The 20,370-nt window shown below is 39.9% G+C and overlaps 1 protein-coding gene and 1 long non-coding RNA gene across 21 annotated transcripts in view; one reads left to right on the top strand and one right to left on the bottom strand.

The window, feature by feature from the left end:
• The window catches only part of PPARG (peroxisome proliferator activated receptor gamma), a 171,039-nt gene that overhangs the window by 23,032 nt on the left and 127,637 nt on the right, over positions 1–20,370 (top strand). For 10 of the 20 annotated variants that reach the window (XR_015151874.1, XM_086368716.1, XM_086368715.1 and 7 more), the window contains one exon: positions 247–341. The gene's annotated coding sequence lies outside the window, so the exon portion shown is untranslated. Of the gene's footprint in view, positions 1–246; positions 342–12,793; positions 12,912–17,121; positions 17,260–20,370 lie in introns of those variants that run through there. The other 10 variants (XM_086368712.1, XM_086368703.1, XM_086368707.1 and 7 more) reach the window with 3 other exon arrangements.
• Positions 1,444–17,128, bottom strand: LOC147348707 (uncharacterized). The gene is made up of 4 exons (XR_015151877.1): positions 16,990–17,128; positions 16,142–16,272; positions 3,309–3,438; positions 1,444–2,577 (listed from the first exon to the last, which is right to left on the bottom strand). It is a non-coding gene; the product is annotated as an uncharacterized LOC147348707 (long non-coding RNA).

Below are 20,370 nucleotides of genomic sequence, written 5' to 3'. Positions count from 1 at the left end.
GAGACAAAGGACCTTGACTCATGATCAGTGACAGACTTGTCTTTTCAGGAAGATTCTCCATGATTTATGAGTCAGTCTGTTGTTTGCTTCTAGAGAACACAAAGTGTTTTAAGCTCAGGGAAAGCAAACATTCAAGATGAAATCCAACAGAGGAAATACATGTACTTCTGCTTATCCATTTTGACAGATGAGTTTGTCTAAGAATTTTGAATATGTGTGTATATTAAAAATCTTCTTTCTTTTCAGTTGTTCAGGTTTGAAAGAAGCCACAACGTACAACTCTAAGCCAGAGACATACAAGAGGGACGTTTCCATAAACAAGTGTCATTCCTGAACAGTAGGTAAACTCAGAATTTATTGTACTAAATTTGTTTTTAAAAGAATCTTTAAAAAAAAAACTGTGAATGCTTCATAGTATTTTATTGCAAAATTTCTTAGAGAGCTTTTATTTTGACTATGAGAATACTTTCTACTGTATAATCTACCAGTCAGTGAACAGAGGCCACAGTAACTTACTTGTCTAAGACAAAACAAAGATAGGAAAGTGACCTAGAAGTTGAGAAAATAACTCAGATCCTTAGAAAATAAGTCTCAAGTACATTATATTAGATTCCTGTGTTAGTAGTTAAATTGAGAGAAAAATAAAAATATCTTGCCTGATTCCCTGTAAGTCTTGCAGCCATGATGCCAGGTTACAGAGGAGAAAGTAGCTTAATTTATCCAGTGCCCAGGTATATATATTCTATATGGGGTATTAAAATCCAGTGCTTCAAATGGCTACAGGAAGGTTTTAAAAAAAATAATAAATAAAAAAAATAAAATCCAGTGCTACAGTTATTTATTTTATTATTCAAATAATTCCAACTCCCTGTGACCAAGGCTGGAATAATTTGAACAATAAAATTTTTAAAAACTACAGCTTTGGATTACAACCCCCATCTATATACAATCATGTATGTATGTGTGTCTATGTATATACATATCCACACACACACGATTCTATACTGATATAAAGGGCTTCTCTGGTGGCTGAGATGGTGAAGAATCCACCTGCTAATGCAGGACACACAAGTTTGATCCCTGGATTGGGAAGATTCCCCTGGAGGAGGAAATGGCAACCCACTCCAGTATTCTTGCCAGGAGAATCCCATGGACAGAGAAGCCTGGCGGGCTACAGTCTGTGGGGTTGCAAAGAGTCAGACACGACTGAATGAGTAAGGCACAAAACAAAATAAATGAATGACTGAATGAATAAGTAAATGGAAGGAGAAGTACTTTTCTGTACAGAAGAATTTAAATTAGTAAACGTGAAAGGGATGAGGGAGATGGAAAATTGCCTTCAGAGAACCCCAGCAGCAGTGACTGCTCCCGGCAGGGCCACTGACCAGTACTCAGAAGATGAGTGTCAGGAGGAGCAGAATATGGACACAGAACCTCAAAGTGTCTCCCTCCAAATATTTATTAATTACAAAAAGAAAAGTAGTTACTTTATGGGGGAGAATCCTGGCAGAGCCCACTTTAACCAAGTAATCCAGGTCAACAGGTTTATATCCACAGTAATAAGACATATTGAAAAGGGCCCATCAGGTCCTCAGAATTCTTCCCCAAAATTCATAACAGTAGTTGAATCTGAGAAAATGTTGGGCAAATCTAAATAGACATCCCACGAAGTACCTCACCAGCGTTCTTCAACAGTGTCCAGGGCATGAAAGACAAGGAAGGATTGAGGTACTGATCGTTCAGTGTGTGCACTTCACTGTATGTCAAGTATACCTCTTAAAAAAAAGAAGAAGAAAAAAGAGTGAGAAACTGAGGAAATAAGGAGAAGCAGCTACAGAGCACAATGTGGGATCCTGGACTGGGCCCTGGAACTGAGAAAGGGCCTGAATGGAAAAACTGGTGAAATCCGAATAAACCTGTTTACATTCTCGTGCCAGTTCGTTTATTAGTTTTCCTTGTTGGGCTGCCGTTGTAAAATGTTCACAGTAGGAAGCCCAGCACAAGTGACATGGGAACTGTATCTTTGCAACCTTTCTGTCAACCTGAAATTATTTCAAGATAAGACGTTCTTTCGAAGTTACATTGGAGTCCCTCAGTAACCATTCTTATTAGATTCTCACTGGTTTTCAGAGGGAGTTTCTGTTTGTTGGCCAACTTTAGAACACTCTTCTCATCAAGGATTACACCTTGAGCTCTTTCTTAATCCTGTGTGTGCACAGCGCTTCCTTAGGCTCCACAGCCTTCCTCCCCACATAGTTCTTCAGTTCCACAGGCTTCCTCCTCAGGTAGTTCTCCAACCAGTTGCTTCCAGCCCCTAGAACACCTGTGAGTGGGGGAGAACACCCACAAGGCGCTGCGTCCTCAGAAACCACCTCTTAGCGAAAATTTTAGCTGGCGATGGTCAGGGTGTGACTTCAGTGTTCAGACTAAGTCTACATCTCATTAATGATCTCTTGGTCCACCGTTCTTCTTGATGCAAGACAGCATGTGAACAAGCCTGTAGAATTAGGAGCCTTATATTTGAATGGTGAAGAGAAGAGAAGCTCATGCTGTTTTCAGGTAAAATTTCTGGGAGTTCTGTGAATACAAGGAATAATAAGGGAACTTTGATTCTTAAAGGAAGTCGATAGCTGCATTGTTTGCTTTGAAAATCAGTTTGAAAACAAAACAAAACAAAAAAAACAAAAACCCAAAGCCACTTTAAAATCAAAAGACTGAACTCCTGAAAGACCAAGTAAGGGGCAGACATGTACTCTGGCTTCTGAAAATGAGCATTTAGGCTTGAAAAACAAAAATACTAAGTATTAGTTCTTCCCTGAAGGTTTTTTTGTCATCAGCTCTCTTGTGTGTTCAACCAATTTGGTAAACTGCACTAGTTCAGAAACTTTAAGAGAAACAAGAAGAAACCGAAGTGTCATCTAGAATAGTCAGATTCATAGAGATGGCAAGTAGGCTGGTGACCAGGAGCTGGGAGGAATGGGAATGGGAGTTTAGTGTTTAAAGGGAACTCAGTTTCAGTCTGGGAAGATGAAAAAGTTTTGGATGGTAGTGATGGATGCAGAGCAGTGTGAATGCACTTAATGCCACAGAACTGTACATTTTTAAATGGTTAAAATGGTACATTTTTTATGTAAGTGTATGTTTTACCAGCACTTTAAAAAGTGAAAAAATAAGTAGAAGTCTTTAGCAGTTCCATTCCCCTTCTTTCTAGAGTGCCCAGCTTTGAGCAGAATCTCTGACTGGGGGTGTTTCTCCTTCTGAGGAATCTTTTTTAAAAATCTAGAGATGGTTTCCTGGACATCACTTACCAACCAGAAGTTTAAATGGCCCCGTATCCTAAGTGGTGCAAGTAGAAAGGAGCCCGGCACACAGGAAACAGGAGCGCTGGGTAGTCAGGAGAGTTGCTTTTGGGTTAATTTATAACTAAGACAAATGAATCTATAAAAAGAAGAAAAGCCCCATAAGAATTATGTTAACTGATGGTAAGGGAGAAAAAAGGGTTTAGATAAAAGATATCTGAACTCGTTTGGTCCCAGTGATTTTATGGCTGAGGAATTCAATTAGAGGTGTACCGGCCAGAGCAAATCGCAGTCCTGTAAATTACTAATAGGACCCCACGATCTTTATCGTTTTCTGTATGTGCTCACATGCAGGGTTCAGGCCTGCCCTCTGTAAATACACTTTCTGCTCAGCTATGCTGCTAGGTATGCACTCAGAGCTGCAGGACTGGAACAGAGATAGGGTTCTGAAACCTTCCAGGTGGGGAGGTGGTACGAATAGCAATAAGATTAGGAACTAGGACAGATAAAATGACTCTGGCTCTTGAATTTGGGCCATTGGGTTTGTCTCATGTCACATTAAATTCTTTCAAGATGTTTTTGTTACTGAAAAGCTGTGAAATATCTTTTACAAGAAAAAGACCACCGGTAATCACACTATACTAAACTAAGAAACTACTATTCTAACTTCTGCTTAGTTTGTTGCAGTTCTAGCTGACCTATGTATGTTTTTAAATCACTAACAGTTATGGTTTATGTCGTATTTCTGCTTCTTTCCCTGTTAGATTACGTATCTTTCTCCCTTTTTACCTGGCTTTCAGATGTCATAATGACAACACGGTAGTTCATCTTAGTGATATCACAGAATTTAGTAAGCCAGTTTTTAGGTGGCTTCTAATTTTCTAATTGTTACACAGTTACTGTTGATTCTTACTCAGTTACATACAGTGAATATCTTCATGCACATACTTCACTTTTCAAAAAAGTCATTTTCTTCAGATTAATTGCTTTAAGAGGAGTTCTATGTTTAAGGCTTTGAGCAACTGTATTTACTCCTGCATTATTCGTTTTTATGACATTTCACATTGCTCTGAGAATATATTAGCAACAAACTGAACAAAAGCATATTTCCAGAGCATGTGTTTAAATGATTTCTGTTCATTTGAATCTATTATTGTTTAGCTCTGGGTGTGTGTGCGTGTGTGTGCGTGTGTGTGTGTGTGTGTATGACAGCAGAATGAGGTTGGAGAGTGAAGAGTTTCACTGGTTGTTTAGATATTAGAATAATATGGGCTTTGGGGTAGTTTCAGGGTTGTGTCAGGAGGTGTTGGTTTTGTTCTGGGTTAGGAAAAACCAACTTGGTTGCAATGAAGTTGCAGATTATTTCCTGGAGCTATGCCAGATTTAAATCAGATGTAAAGCCTGTGCTGGAGGTCCCCATGGCCTTTAAGTCTGCATGTTGCTGGTTGTTATAAAGGAATGATGGCTTTTGAAAATGCAGGTTTAACTAAGTAGCACTTCCAGACAGACAGATACAAATGCTTTTTAAAGGATTTATTTCAATCAAATATTTTAAATTGGTAGTTTGAATATTTGATCAGATCAGATCAGATCAGTGGCTCGGTCGTGTCCAACTCTTTGCGACCCCATGAATCACAGCACGCCAGGCCTCCCTGTCCATCACCAACTCCCGGAGTTCACTGAGACTCACGTCCGAGTCAGTGATGCCATCCAGCCATCTCATCCTCTGTCGTCCCCTTCTCCTCCTGCCCCCAATCCCTCCCAGCATCAGGGTCTTTTCCAATGAATATTTGAAGGGAATAGTAATTTTAGGATAAAGATATAATGATAAGAGAAAATTTTAAGATACAAAATTATATGTTTAAAATGTATTACAATGAATAGAAAAAGATTATTGGTGATTGTCTTTCACTTTCATGCATTGGAGAAGGAAATGGCAACCCACTCCAGTGTTCTTGCCTGGAGAATCCCAGGGACGGGGAGCCCGGTGGGCTGCCGTCTATGGGGTTGCACAGAGTCGGACACGACTGAAGCGACTTAGCAGTAGCAGTAGCAGTCTTCCCTGTTTATTCTAAACTCTCATTTGGGGGTTAAGTGTAACAGTTAATGATGTGAAATAGAGGTTACAGCTTTTTAACTACAATCCAGTGTACTATACATTTTACTATCAAATAAGCTACATAAGAACAACAATAAAGATCATTTAAAGAAAAAGGTTATCTATAATCAACATCGTTATTGAAACTAATTTCTACAAGTTGCTTTCCTGTTCTTAATAAATATACACACATTTTTGTATGTTTATATAGAATTTGAGAAAGAAAATACACTATCCCTGACCCTCGATGTCTGTGAAATTAGGAAATTATGATAAATGATTTCTAAGTTATCTTTTCATTCAAAAACAGTATTTTAAAACCTAACTGTGTCTAAACTCTGTAACATCTTCTGGAAAAACATATAAATTGATCACAATGAGTACTATCTTTACCTAAAAAATGTGAGTCACTGCTATGAAATGTAGAGGATTAACTGCAAAAAATTAAGCCTGAAAGAAAAACTTCTGTAATGTTCACAGTTTATTAAACTGAAGAATTCATGGTAAGGTGAGGGGTTTGACTATTTGAGACTCGTGAGTAATAATTTCAATAAAGCAATTTTGACCTCAAGTAGTAATTTTAATAAAACTTACCGTACAAAGGTCTGATAGGAGAGAATACAAAAAATTACTTTTGGCGATGACTTGATTTTCATTTATAACTGTGCTTTCATTCTTGTAAGAGAAAAAAAGTTTTTGATCTTTTTATAATCTCATAATTTTAGTGTTTTCATGAACTAACAGTGTGTAAAATTACTGATTTTTGGCACCTAGTTAGACCAGTTAGGAAAAATGTACACGTCTTCCTAATCTCTCCTTCCAGGATTTTGTTTGCCATTTTAGAAATGCCAGTAATGAGCTGTGCTGTCCTGGCTGTAGCTTGCTTGATTCGTTGGCTACTCCCAATACCGTGCATAAATTCTGCCATATAGGATCAGCTTAACATGGGAAGAGCTTCACCACTGGAGCCATCGCTATTCCATGGACCATGAAGTGAAGCATCTGTGATCTCTCTGTATTATTCTAGTTGTTGTTTTGACTTTTCTTTCTTTACACTTACGAACTCCTTGTCCTTCAGTCCAGATCTTGTGATCTGAAATCATTTAAATTATTAAAAGTTTGATATTTTTAACCTTTTATACTCTCAGTAGACAGGACATAGGAAATTTAGTGACGTAAGCATCTTTAATAATCTTTAAAAGTCATAAGACTTGGTAGCTGGGACAAGAAACAATTAGGCATAAATTTCAGGGAAATACCAAAATGGTATGACTTGTGTTCTTTTGTTAGCAAGCCAGTTGGCTTTCCTTTCAAACCCAAGGAATAAGTCGTGTGGCCACCTTTTATGACTTCAGTTTCATCTGCATCACAGAAATATATGTTTCCCTAAGTTTACTCACTATAATTTGTGATTGCTATTTTTCTTATCTGCGAAGGAAGTACAACAGTTCCCACTGGGGAAATACCATGTTAAGTTGATCCTAAAATAAGAAATCTAAGGGAAAGGTCACATCCTAATAACTTGTGCAAATCTAAATTCCCATGGAGCTTTAAAATTATTTTGTAGCAATAGAGTATTAACAATGTGTTGTTGAACTTCTTCCAGATAGCGTCATAAAATTGAGAACACTTTTGTGTACAGAAATAACCACTGATATATCAGTACAATTGACAAGACCTAATTTTTTTTTTTTTTTTAGCAATCCATTTTGAGCATCCAGAGAAATCTAGCATGAATCATAAACCACAAAATGCTTTTGGTTGCTTTCACTGAAAATATAAGGCATATTATTCAGGAAGTAGTATAATAATTATATACAGAGAAAGGGATTTTTCCTATAACTATAGAGATGTTTAATACTCCACTTTTTACCAGCCCTGACCCCCAGTCATACTTTGGAAAAACCCTAAGTATGTAATTCTAAACAGAACTCCTGCTTCCAGGAACATCTGAAGGTTGACTTGAACATCAGGGTCACCTAGGCTGTAGTCTCTTCTTTTCTATTAGTTGGCGATCTGTTAAAATCTCTGAGCCTCGGTTTCCTTATCTGTTAAGATATTGATTATGAGGATCAAGTAAGATCAAATAAATACAGGGCTTAGAAAAATTTTTTACAGATCATATATCTTTAAGATGTTACTGTCGTCACTGTCTTTGGTTTTCATCTTTTCCACATGAGGAAATTTAGTGCTCATCCATGTGATAGAACGTATGTTCAAAGAATGTCTACAACTACTCAATATCTTTGTAATAGCTCTGTTCAGGAATGGTGTTAGGCTCCTTCATTGTGTTAATTCGTTAATTAACATTGGTTTTGTGCACCTATATGAAAAGGGTGAAATGTAATAGACCTAGACCCTACTGCACATTCCTCGGGAAAAGTGCCTGCTGGGGAGTGGTCCCACAAAGTAGACTCACTTCCTGCAAGTTCACATCCTTTTAAGAAGAACCGACTGGGATGCGTGGTGGCTGGAATGCGATGAAGTGACTTGACTTACACCCTAAGTGATGAGTGGAAGTTACAATGTTCCCAGCTCCAGTATGTGGAGGTCGCTGTTCTCATCCTTTCATCCATCAGACTTTGCAGTAACAGTAATAGCAACAGCAAGTAAGAGTCTTAGGAGAATAAGTTCTCTGTGCACTTCTGCTCCCCGACATGGCAAGGGGAAAAAAATCTTTATGTGTGAACTACTGATGGCTGCTACTATAAATTTGTTTTTCCAACTTTTTAATTTCCATTGATGTTTTCTTAGTTCAGGTTTTCCTTATTCCTCACCTGAGTTACTGCATATTGTCTCTCTGACTCAATCCACCATTCCCATTTCATCTTTCAAGTAGATAGATTTTCTTCTCAAACATGTGTCTGCATTTCACCCCGATTCCTGGGAGCGTTACAGGCTTCATGGCCAACCTCAACCTACAGCCTCAGTCTCGTGGCTTCCATGTTAGGGCGTGGCCACACCAGATGGCTCTATTAGTGTTGCTCTCATAGCATTGGTTCATGCCTAGAATGTACCAAGTATCAGATGATTGCTGATTTTTTAGTTAGTTTCACCAAGGGAGCTTCTTGGGGATAAAGACTGTCTTCTGGGTGTCCCTAGTACTTAATACAGTTCCTAGCAAGGATTATGCAAGTGCTACAATTCTAATGGAATTAAAATTAAATGATTCAGCTATACTTTTATTACTGCTAATTAAGGATAGTACTATTAGCATTCTTGCCTAACTATTACTTTTACGTCTACCAACAAGAGCTGGAAGGGTGATACAAAGTGTGGTATCAGCCAGCTACTTTCTGACCCGTATAATTCAGAGATGAGGAATATTTAGTTCACAGACTTGTTATGACCTTTCAGTCTTCTCTAGTACTTGAAACACCCACTCCAGTGTTCTTGCCTGGAGAATCCCAGGGACGGGGAAGCCTGGTGGGCTGCCGTCTATGGGATCGCACAGAGTCGGACACGACTGAAGCGACTTAGCAGCAGCAGCAGTATTTGAAACAGAGCTGCTCAGTCAGGTAAAGATCTATGGCAGTTATTTGTACGGAGGTTTTGTTGTTGTTCCTAATTATATGTGTTGTTTATTTGACAAGCATTTCCGAGCTACTTTTCTGTATCCAGCCCTGTTCTAGACCAAGGGGAATGACACCATTCATTACTCACAGTCTCATTTCAAGGGCAGTGCCAACACAGACCACATGAAAGAATTAAATCACAGAGCTGAGTGACGTGTGTTTGGGGGGAAACATGGGTGAAAGTTTGTAGAAGCAAACACATCCACAGAGCTGGAGTAGTCAGGTGAGCTGCACCCTGAAAAGGTGGATACGGACACTTGAGAAGGAAGGAGCTGGAGATATTAGACACGAGGGGCATCGTGGGGCGGGGATTTCAGGATTTCAGGGACACACTGACTGCACTCTAGAGTCAGTGGGAGGGTCACGTAGGAGGGGAAGGGCTGAGCTTGGCAGGATATGAAGGCCAGAGCAAGGAACTTGGGCTTTGTCTAGGAGACACTGGGCAACTTGAAGATTCGGGAGGGGGACGTGGTGCAACAGTCACTCCATTTGGAAAGGACAAGTGAAAGAGATATTTTGATAATGTAAGATTGGGTGACTGAATAAAAAGCAAAGAGAATGAAAGAAAAGGGTCAAGAATGACCTTTGGGGTGATGTATAGAGAGATGGAAAAACTGTGGGAGAGGAACTGTGTTTGGGGGAAAAAAGATGAGGTTGATTTTAGGCTTGTTGAATTTGAAGTGAAGGTGGAGTATCTCAGTAGGAAAGCCCTAGAGAGGTGAGGATTCGAGACTGAGCCTTGTTTCGGAGGCTGGAATGAGACACGTTGTCTTGGATGTCGTGAACACAGAGTAAAGCATGCTTCACATAGCATAGGGCAGCACAGCATGGAACATAGAGTGAAGAACAGCGCACAGGTCAGGCCTAAAGGGGGAAGCTGAACAAACGGCAAGAGTAGATAAGATCATCACATCACTGCCAAATAAGGCAAATTTTAAGACGAGGAAAAGAATACAAGCCTTAGGACCTCTTACGCACCTGGCGTTACGTTACTAACTTGACGTATATAATCTTGTTTCATCCTCACAACAACTGTGTAACCGGTAGGAATTATAATTACCCCCATTTCCCAGATGAATAAAGTGAAGTTAAACAGGTGAAATAATGTGCCTGAGGGCATACTATCAGTGCCAAAAGGAGTGTAATTTCAACTGAGATTCTTTTGACTTCCAAGCTCACACATTTTTTTTTTCAACTGAAATATTGTAAAATGACAGCGAACTGTCAAGAAGAATGAGAAAAGGAGTAATGCCATTAACAGCTGCAAGGAGGAGATCATTGTTTAATTTTATAGCTGAAGTGTAGTGGGAGGAGGGCTTCCCTGGTGGCTCAGCAGTAAAGAATCTGCCTGCAATGCAGGAGCCTCAGGAGACTCAGGTTCCATCCCCTGGGTCAGGAAGATGCCCTGGGGGAGGGCATGGCAACCCACTCCAGTATTCTTGCCTGGAGAATCCCATGGACGGAGGAGCCTGGCAGGCTACAGTCCATGGGTCACAAAGACTCAAGACAGGAATGAGCGAGTGAGCGCACAAGCACTCAGAGTGGGCGGGATGACTGTGTAGGGAGCTTAGAAGGTAACAGGTGGTAATATATCGATGAAGGGGGAGATTTTAGACCCCCGCTGAGTGGGGCAACAAATAGGACAGCTCTCCCAAAAAGCTAAATCAAGGAATGTAGTGAGGAGCGCAAATCAGTGGGGGAGGAGATAGTGTAGGGCTGAGGCCTGAGAAAAGTCGTTAAAAAGGGCCGGAACCTGCAAGAAAGGATTGCTTCCACTGAGTTTAGAGGTTGGTTTTCCAGTGGAGACCAGGGGGCAGGGAGTAAATGAGAAACATGTCAGATAAGCATAGAATTTTTTTAAATTACTTTTTTCCTATTTATGTATTTAATTTTTTGGCCACGCCACAGCATGTGGGATCATAGTTCCCCTACCAGGGACTGAACCCTTGCTTCCCGCTTTGGAAGCTCAGAGTCTTAGCCACTGGACCATCAGGGAAGTAGTCATTTATTTTTAATTGAAATATAGTTAATTTACAGTCAGTGTGCCATTGGTTTTAGGTATACAGCAAAATGATTCAGATATATATATATATATATATATGTATGTATATTCTTTTTCAGATTCTTCTCCCTTAAGTGAAGTGAAAGTCGCCAGTCGTGTCCGACTCTTTGTGACCCCATGGACTATACAGTCCACGGATTCTTCAGGCCAGAATCCTGGAATGGGTAGCCTTTCCCTTCTCCAGGGGATCTTCCCAACCCAGGGATCGAACCCAGGTCTCCTGCACTGCAGGCGGACTCTTTACCAGCTGAGCCACCAGGGAAACCCTTTTCTTTAAAGGTTATTGTAAAATATCGAGCAATTCCCTGTGCTGTACAGTACGGTCCTTGTTGGTTATCTATTTTGTTTATAGTAGCATGTCTCTGTTAATCCCAGACTCCTAACTTATCCCTCCCCTCCTCTGCCTTTCTCCTTTGGTAACTGTAAGTTTGTTTTCTAAAACAGATTTAAAAAAAAACAACGCTAGTTGTAATGACACCTCCAAGTTATAACTTACTTGGGGAAGAGCTCATAAATATAGATATGGTGGCTACGTGACCGTAATCAATCATTTTCCCTCTTCCGGCCTCAGTTTTCCTGTGTGCTGACAGTTTGGTGTAGGGTAGACAAATGAGTCTCTAAGGACCCTTCCGCTACTTCATTTTCTAAGCACTGTGGAATGGGATAGCCTTGATCTGTTCAGAGAGAGGGCAATCACATAGCTTTATACATCAAAGAAACTTGTAGGAATAATTAAAATTAGAGACACAAAGGAAATTTTTAAAGTTTTAAGTCCTCCAGTCAAAATTTCTGGTTGTATCTCTTTTCTCCCTTATTAACAGTTAGTAAAATGTCAGTGTGTTACTAAGTGTAACTAACTCTTGTTACTAATTCTTGAAGGCAAGGTCTCTATCCTATCCTCTGATATGTCCTCACCATCAAGCCTAGTGCTTGATACAGAATAATGATTCTGCTTATTAAATGAATGAGAGTTGAATTACAAAACACAGTGTTTCCATTAGAGAGGGTGCTTTTTGTCTCCTGTGCTCTCCCTTCTCAGTCTCCTCAGTGACTATTCAGAAGTGTATTAATTATGCCAAGGTGGTCACTTTTCAATATGCTGCTTTCTTTCTGTACCATTTTAATTGCTCTTTTATTTGATCGCTGTGTTGGTTTTTTGTTAAGAGGAATCTGTCCTTGGTGAGTTGGACAGTTCACTGAAACCTTAGGATTTTTACAAAATTATCTTTTGTAAGAACTTACAAATTAATTAGTATTCTAGTGTCACACTTTTTTGTCAGTTTGGCTGTTGGCTATTTGGTTGCTAAGTCGTGTCTGACCTTTTGCAACCCCAATGTACCAAGAACGTTGCCTTTATAAAAAGGAATCGCGTTTTGTATTACAGAGGAAAACTGATTTTGAGAAAAGCAGAAATCTATTTCTGAACAAATTCAGTGATGGTGGTGTAAGAAAAAAAAAAAAAGCCACAAGAAGTCATCCCAAATTAGTAATGCTTCCCATCTTAAACACATGATTTCAGTTGTCCCCAGCTAGCTAAAGGTTACAAAATGTCACCGAATACCCTTCACTTCCTTATGAGTTCTTGCTCCCCCCACCCTTATTCCCAAATATGGTAGATGGAGTTGTAAAAACCCTGAAGTATGACAATATAGTTTATTACACTTTTAGTTAGAAGCATTCTGCCAAAATGAGCTGAGAAATAGAGGAAATGGATTTAAATTTACAGCAGTCCACTGAGATAGAATATTACTTTTTCCAGACCACTCAACCAGCAAGCCAGTTTGTAACTTCAGTGCTCCATACGTTGGAAGAGTTGCAGCTGTCACAAAAGCAACAGAAACATCTCCGGCTAAAGTACTTCAGTGTGAAGATTGACTGTAGGAATGTTTTTTTCAAATGCATGCTTTTATATACTTTATACCACTTTCCAGATGGCACCGATGTTACTTGGTGCTACTTTGGGACTTACTGATTGCTGTCATCTCTCTGACAGGAATTAGAGCCGGAGCTGACATTTTTCACTGTTAGCAGACTCTGACTTTAGCGATCTGGTGACTTGAAGATGCCTCTGTCTCTCATTACTGTGCTTCAAGTCTACAGATTGTCCCTGGTCTTCCCTTTTCCTGAGATAGAAATTCAGACTGTTTACCATGGGACACACAAAAATGCCAACTTTAACAAATGGCTGTTTGATTCTTGGATAGAAATGGAAATATTGGGCAAGACAACCAAAGATCCCAAAACTGAGTGGTCAGTGAAAGCTTTAGTTATCCTGGGTTTTGAGTCAAGATAGTAAGCAGCATAACATATAGAATCAGCCATCCTGTGAAAACATGAACTTGAAGGAAGAGGGTGATTGATCTTCATTTCCCCCTTAAAAGTTTGTTCAATTTTAAGTTTGTTTGTTTTTTTTTCAAAATATACACCCTCACCGTATTATTTTAAAAGTGGCCAATGTGCTGTGCACGTTGTGTTGAAAGAGGTTATCTTGTCATTTGAAATACAACAGGAGTGAAAAGGGTCGCATGGTAAAAGAGAAGGAAATGGGGTGTTTTAACCCAGTTTGCTTCTTCCTCTTTGGACTGCTATTCATTTTATTTTAGCTGTTCTGTTTGCCTGAACACAGGCAGCGTCACCACTTCTGTTACAGTATTCTGCACTTAGAGAGTTAGAAGCAGCTATAAATCAGTAGACGGAGCAGAATCTTGGCGGATGAGGTCTCAGCCAGGAAACAAGCATTTTGTTTATAATTTAGACAATTCGAGAACCTGGTGTCTGGGCATTCAGTAAGAAGTCAGGGAAGGGAAGCCCAAAGAACCAGGACATTTATTATGAATAGATGTCACCTTTCTGCACTAGGAGGTTTAAATCCAAGTACCTTGAGAAAAACTAAGGATGTTTCTCTTTCTAGTTACTTGGCAAGCTTTTTTTTTTTTTTTAAAGAGTAAGGACCCCAAATCAAAAGAGAGCAAGGGCCGCAGCAGTGCGTGTGAGATGGCAGCTGGCATCATGCTTTTTGTGGCTCTGCTGAGAAAGGTCTCAGACCCACAGTCTGCAGAGGTGGTGAGAGGTTACTGCTCACACTACAGCTGAGGTACATTTGGGAAGGGCCTTTGAAACAAATACTCATGTCATAAAAGAGACGTTCAAATCCCAGGATCTTTTTTGTACAGACTGGCACTGGCTGCCATGTGCTTACTGGGCCATCAGTCCGTCCTTGGAGAAATATCTGTTCTAGTCCTATGCCCCCTTTTAGTTGGGCTGTTTGCTTTCTTGCCTTTTATTGTTCTTCTCTCACTTCTTAGTTCATTTTCTTACACACTTTTCTGTATAATCAAAAAGATTATTTCACTGAGCCCAGAGACATGCTTTATATCTGCCTTTCATTACCACAGAGTCGAGGTTGAAGGCTTCTCACCCTGTTGCCAGAATTAGTACCTGAGAGTCTCCCTTGAAATGAAAGAGTTTTTCAGAGTGCTTTGATGCTCTGAAATTCCTCGTATTCTCTCCCAAATGGCAGCTTCATGAGCTCACGGCCCTACAGGACTGACTCACTGAGAAGTACTCAGGAAAACAAACGTCTACTTTCTTAGAAAGAGCTCACTGTAGACCTAGAAGAGACCATCTCTTTCTGAAATTTGGATCCAAAGAGTCTTGGGGGTCCACAGATATATTCTTGGGCTCTGAGAATTTCAGAATTTAAAAATACTGTGTTGTCATCAACAATAAAGGTCTTTATAAAGCCCCAGTTTCACAATTCAAGGACATTTTCATGGTTTCTTACATTAGTTTCCTCAACCTGGGGATAGTCTGAAGACACAGCCTTCGCAGATCTGTCCAATTTTTTTCTTCCCTTAAAAGGGACTCACATCTGTGATGCTCAAGAAACTCTGATCAAGTCCCCTTCCTCTCCTTTTACAAAGGAGGCCTAGAGAAGTTAAGACTTCCCGGAATAACACAGCAAGTTAATAAAACCAACCAACACTGAATCTCAAGTCTTTAGTCCGCGTTTCTTGTGGATGCTGCAGGGATCGTGAATCCATTGGATTTAAATGTTGTGGGAAAGGCAGACAGTGAGCAAGTGATAACTAAGACAGAGTGCTGCAAGGGACGAAGAGTGGTGAGTTGTTTGGAGTGATAACGGGGATTTCACCTGATCTGAGGGTTTGGGGAAGTGATTTTTATGCTGATAATGGAAGAGAGAGTGTAGGAGTCAGCTTAAGAAAGGAGTTAGCTGTAGGAGAAAGGAGAAGTACCACAGAGGAAATAACATGCGAAGGCTCTGCATGGGGAAAAGCAAGCTGTAAATGGAGAAAAGGACTGGGGAGAGGCTTCAAAGATAAACAGGGATTACTCAAAGCAGTTCAGATGCCAGGCAATCAGAAGCCAATATAGATTTTAAATAATGGAGTGACAGAATCTGATTTGAACTTAAAGAAGTCATTCTGGCTAAAGTTGCCGAACTGTCTGGAGAGGCAATTAGAGCTGACTTAGGGAAAGCAGGTGGGAAATGATCAGAAAGATGTGTAAGAGAGGCGAGTAATTTGGATCGGGGTTGATAGCAGAGAAGGTTGAGAGAAGTGACCGAATGAATTTAACAGATGGAATCAAAAGGAGGTGGTGATTGATTGCATGTGAGTGTAAGAATAGTCAGTTATGACTTTTTTTGGGGGGGGGGTATGATCAGCTGGTAGATTAGTAGGAGCCATTTACTAAGTCAGGCTCACTGAATGAGACCAGTTCTAGGAAAAAGATGATAGATGTAGTCTTGGACCTGTTGAATTTTGAGGAGCCTATTGCAATGGACATATCAAATAGATGTTTATATAGAGGTCTGAGGCACAAAAGAGATGATGAGGATGGAGATGGAGATTTAATAATCTCAGTATATCCTCGACCTTTGAAGTCTTCTGTGATGAGATTGCTGAGGGGAGAGTATATAGAGTTGGAAGAGTGAAGAGCCTTGAGGAAGAACCAACGTTCTTGGTAGGATCACTGGTATCTCAGGAGCCAGAAAGAAGAGAAACCACGGAAGAAGGACCAGGCTCTAGAGGTCTGCTCTGTGATGGAAAAGCCGAATGGTTAGTTCTGCAAAATATCTACCTACCTGACATGCTGAGATAGTTGGACGCCGCTGATGTGTCAAGTCAAACATTTTTCCATTTCTTTTTCCAGAAGGTAGTCTTGTGAAACGTTGATGAACTGGTATGTACAGTGTTCTCAGTTAATTGAGTCTCTCTGGAATCAACCAGAAAGCCCTCGTCATTTCTGTTACGTAAAATCCTTCTAAAACACAGTAAGCCAAGTTTCTGTCTTGGTAATTATTGTGGGGTGAAATAAAATTTAAATTGAGTTTAGGTAATTCTAATGATTCAGGAACTCTTCATGTCTTAGTTTCATTTTGAATAGCAGATAACATTTTACTAAAGATATAGAAAATGTTGAAGATTATCTCAGGAAATGCTCTAGAAGCCACTTTTAAAAAACAAATCACTTTTTAACTGCCTTTTTTCCCTTAGTGTTTGTCCATTTTTTTCTAAAGGTGTGGGAACAGCTTTCAGTACATCAAGAGCTTTTGAAAGCTGATGAAAGTTATATTGCATTTATTTTTATTTATATGTGGATTTTTATATAATTCTAACCTAGTAGAACCAAGGATGTCCGTACATTTCTCAGTGTTGTTAATTTCATCAAAATGTGTACTCTTTGATCACTGACCCCGTGTATAAGGCAGCTCTTTGAGAATTATTCTAGTGACATTACAGATATACATATGCAGGCAATAAAGAGCAATGTGAAAAGTTGCAGCTATATCAGGTTTGAGCAAATAAGTCATGAGGCAACTGCACAGGTGATCTTTCCAATGGTAATAATACCAAAGTGAATCTTTTAAAATGAAGTGAAATACCCTTCAAAGTGTGGTCTAGGGAGAAGGAAACTAACATCTATGCTTACTCTGTGCCAAGCGGTTCTCAGTGTCTTGCACACATTACAGTAAATCCCATGCATACGACCCTTCAAACTGCAAACCTTCAAAGATGCAAACGTGTGTTCCGTCACCGTCAGGCATGAGTGACGTTGCCCTCCGTCTCCTGTTGCTGACGACACTTCCGCTCTACCATCTCCCACCTCCTCTCCCTCCTCCAGTCAGTAGCTCTTCTTGTCTGTTCACTCGACGCCAGCCCCTGGAGGCCAGCTGTTGCACTGCAGTACCCTACTCTTAAGGTGCTGTACTATAAGGTTAAAAATGTCGCCTTTATTTTCTGTGTTTGTTTCTGTGTATTGTTTGTGTGAAAAGTGTGATAAACCTACTATAGTGCAGTACTATATAGCTGGTTGTATTAGTCGGGTACCTAGGCCATCTTTGTTGGATTTAAAAACAAATTGGACTTCTGAACATGCCCTCAGAACTGAACTCATTTGTGTGTAGAAGACTTACATGCAAGACTTAGTACTGTATTTCTTTGTAAAACAAAGAAATCGTAAAACCACAATTGTTTTATAATGAGGCCACTGAGACTAAAAGGTTAAGTACTTTGCCCAAAGTTACACCCTGGTAGGTGGTGATGCCAGAATTCTACTTGAAATTTCATTTTAAAGTGAGTGTTCTTTCTATTTACATCTCTACTCCTACCAGGATTTCAGGAGACCTGTAGTCTAGCTCCTGCCTCATCCTCTTAACTATGTTGCCTTGGATATGTCCTTTCCTCGATTCCTGTAAGGGCTTCCCAGGTGGCTCAATGGTAAAGAATCTGCCTGCCAGCGCAGAAGTTGAGGGTTTGATCCCTGGGTCGGGAAGATCCCCTGGAGAAGGAAACAGCAACCCACTCCAGTACTCTTGGCTGGGAAATCCCATGGACAGAGGAGCCTGGCAGGCTGCAGTTCAGGGGGTCACAAAGGGTTGGACACGACTTAGGGACTGAATAGTGACAATAACAAGAAGACTCCTATAAAGCACAATAACATTAGGATTCACTGTCCTCCGGACATATTCTTGCTCTTTCCCCTTGTCTGGAATGCTTCTTGCTTCCTCTCCAGGTGTCCATTCATGCATTGTTAACCCTTCATCAGTGGGTCAGACAACAGTAGTCTTTATTCATACATAACTGAGGTTCTGTGACACAGCTGTGAATAGATACTCCCATAGCTTTGTAGGCCGTAGAGACCTGGTCCCTCTTTTTCAGCAGACCGTACTCTGGTCTTATCTGCATCTTGCTCATGTATAGGCCGCAGCTGGAATCCCATTCCTTCCGTGAACCCATCCCATCTTGATACGCTCTCCTGAGTCCCTGTGAAGCTGAGTCATTTTCCACGTATTTGGCGATTCACCAGGTGCTACCTTGTAACACCTCCTCCGTCATTGGCTGGAGCTCTTATTTACATCATGAACCATTACTTAACTTTTCACCTGTTTGCAGCTTGTTTCTCCAAGATATAAATTCCTTAAGGGCAGACTGACACTTCTCTGTATTTCCCACAGTGTCTTATAAATGGCAAGGTTTTCTGACGGGGTTCGTTCAACAGGTGTGTATTGATTTGGGTTAAATTTTTTAAATTGAGGTCTTACTTCTTGGTCGGCTGATCTTGGCCGTGTCACGTAGCTTCCTCAGTTTTCTATAAAATGGTAATAATTGCTACCTGTCGCGATTAAATAAGTAATATATGGAAAAATGCTTTGTGCACTTTAAGAGGCACACAAGCCTTACAAATTTGTTATCCCTTGTGATGAAAATCACCATATTCTGAATTCCTCCAATGGATCCTTCATGTCCCATCGTTTACTTCAGCTATTCATTTGATCTCTTTTTATCTCTCTGGTCCTCTTATAGCTCTATACAGCTTAACATCTTTGTTTGCTCTAAGTGTAGTTCTGAATTTTTTTTTTTTGCTTTATTTTGAATATTCCCAAATCTTAGTCTTATTTATGACTGTGGATGTAAATGAACTGTCCTCAAAGTCCGTCAAATTAATGGGCCCCTCATACTGCAAAATTGGGAGTAATAGAAATTATTGTTAATTTTCTTTCAGGCTAGCTTAATCCATTCACTTGCAGTTTCAGATTGATATAAAGGTGTTGTTAGGAACTTGATATTGAGATTTTTTTTTAATCTATATTAAAACTTTGTTTATTCTCTAAAGAATATGTTAGAACTGGTACTCTCCAAGCCTGTGTTGCCTTCAGTTATGTTTATGAAACCTTGGCAAACTTAGTAATAACCCCAAAATACAGTCATTTCAATATCTAAGTCGTGATTAAGACTTTCCAAGTGTACAGAATTTAATGAATTGAGTTAGTCTTTACCACTTTTGATGCTTTGGTTAATTGTAACCATCAAACCAAACTTTATTTTGTTGTCTTCATTGAAATTAACTTTTTTGAGCATGTAAAAACTGGTTTTAATAGGATCATTGCTTCCTCTAGCTTTTCTAGAGCGTGGTTCCTATGTGGGTAATGTCTGTCCACCTCTTGGAAGCCTTGAAATAAATATATTGACTGTTGCTATTGTTATTTATGTTGAAAGATATTAAAATGAGATTTGTAATCCAAATGGGCATTACTTACTTCACATCTGGTTCCTTGAAAAGTGGCCAAATGCAACAATTCTTAATGCAAGACAGCCTGGGGCAAAACCTTTGCAATTCCCACCCTCCTTTGCAAAACAGCTGCCCTGTGTGAACCTTTAAAATGAAAAAGAAGAAAAGAGAAAGAAGATTTACTTTCACATTTAATTATAGATGTCCAATAACAGCGTGAATATAATTCTTATATTTAAGAGCTAACAACCATTGGGAGTGGAAGACAGTATGAAAGACACTATGGCAGCATCGATCTGGCTTCTATTTGTCAGGACCAGAGACATCGCAGAACTTCTTTCTTTAAATATCCTTACTGTGCTTAAAGTGATTATATGTTCTAGTGGCCTGTGACAATCTGTTTATGCCTGTTGCTCTGTTGCAGTCTTCAAAGTTCCAGACTTTGGGCAATAAAGTGTATGGTCATCTTACTGAAGCCTGAATGATGAACTGACTGAATGATTGAATCTTACTGAATGATGAGAACCAATTAAAGGAACTTCAGGTTGAGGTAGTGCTAGAACCGAAAGGCTGCTGATCAGAATTCTCACTAAAGAAGATGAAAACTGAGCTAGAAATTGATTGGTAACACATTCCGAATGTCACAGGGTCCCCCAGATTAATGCTGATTGCTCTCAGGGAGCATGGAGAGGCAGAGGGCCAGAACCAGGTCAGGAGCTTGTGGTATCTTTTATGTAACACTGACATTAGGTTTCCTGTCTGAGGTTTTCCAAGTTGAGAGTCTCACCTCTTGATACCCTG

The sequence above is a fragment of the Bos grunniens genome, chromosome 22 (genome assembly GCF_055505025.1).
Source record: "Bos grunniens cultivar Pamir isolate PY7600 chromosome 22, Bosgru_T2T1.0, whole genome shotgun sequence".
Taxonomy (NCBI): domain Eukaryota; kingdom Metazoa; phylum Chordata; class Mammalia; order Artiodactyla; family Bovidae; genus Bos; species Bos grunniens.
This window is presented reverse-complemented; position numbering and strand designations above follow the sequence as displayed.